We start from the raw sequence: 1,337 nt of genomic DNA on the forward strand, positions 1-1,337 counted from the left end.
CTCCGCCTCCGCCCCGTGCGCGCAAGCAGGGACGCGGCGCCGGCCCGGCCGAGCCCGTCCCGAGCCGCTAGCTACTCCCGCCCGCCCCTTTTCCCCACCCGGCCTCGCCCCCCTGGCCGTCCCCCGATGCCCCTCCCGGGCCACACTTCTCTGCACACGTCGCGTCCAAAGCCCCCAGCTCGGACCCCCGGGCCTGGGCCCGCGCACCCCGGGGATGGCAGGGCCCGCGGGCGGGCGCCGGCGCCCTCGGGGGAGGAAGTGGGCGCGGGCCCGAGTGGGTGGGGGCTGCTCTCAGACCCCGCGCCACCAGGGCTCCTCCCCCGGGACCCGCCGCAGCGACTTCCCCCAATTTTTTTTTTCCGGGCAAACTTTCCTGGGCCGTCCCGGGGGTTGGTGTGGGAGGGGGTGCCTCCAAGTTTCCTCTCCTGACTGGGAAGATCAGGGTACCTCCACCCCGCCCCTCGCCACCTAGGCGCCGGGGCGCGCCCCCCACCACCGGCGCAGGCAGATCCCAGGGCGGGACGGCGACGGGGTCAGGAACTCGGGCACCCAAGCCCATCCCTCGCCCCGGGGCGCCCCAAAAGGGGCCACCGCGCCCCGCCAGCCAGCAGTACTGAGCAAAAAGAACTGATTATTGATTGGGTGATTGGGATCGCTGAGACTCGCGGCGGGCCGGGCCGGCGGGCTGTGGAGAGGAGGAGCTGGCAGGGCTGCGTTGGCTGCGGGGTAAAGCGGGCTCACTTACGGGCGGCCGCTAGGGCGCTGGTGGGCCGGAGCTCACTGGGACGACCCCCCAGCGGCGCCGACTGAGCGGGAGCCGGAGAGGCGCGGGCGGCGGCGCATCGATGCGCTGCGGGCTCGATTGCGTCTCCCTAGGCCAGCTCTTGGGCCGGGAATGGGGCGGCAGCGGCTGGGCCGGCTCCGGGCGCTGCCGGGCGGCGTTGGCGGGAATGCGGGGGCTGCCGCCAGGCCTACTGCCCCCGCGGCGGTGCTGCTCCCGGGCGCGCCGCTGGGGCCCAGGGAGGTTCCTGGGGCCAGCGTCCGAGAGTCCCGGCGAGGGCCGGAGCCCAGTGCCCTGGGACTGGCTGCCTGAGCGCTCCGGGAGCTGCAAACCCTGGCCTTCTTCCTTCCTTCCTTCCCCCCCCCCCCCCCCCCGCCTTATGTTTCTTTTTTAGTCTCTCCCTCTTCTTCTGCCCCCTCTTTTCTTTATTTTTTCTTTGTGATTGTTTTTGCAAGTTTGTTTTAAAAGTTCACAGGCATGCTTTCTCTTTTAGACTAGGAGACCGTGATCTCACCCTGATGGTAAGATCAAAAGTCTCCGCTCGCCCCCAGCCTAA

The sequence above is a fragment of the Lipotes vexillifer genome, unplaced genomic scaffold (genome assembly GCF_000442215.2).
Source record: "Lipotes vexillifer unplaced genomic scaffold, Lipotes_vexillifer_v1.1 scaffold182, whole genome shotgun sequence".
Classification (NCBI taxonomy): Eukaryota; Metazoa; Chordata; class Mammalia; order Artiodactyla; family Lipotidae; genus Lipotes; species Lipotes vexillifer.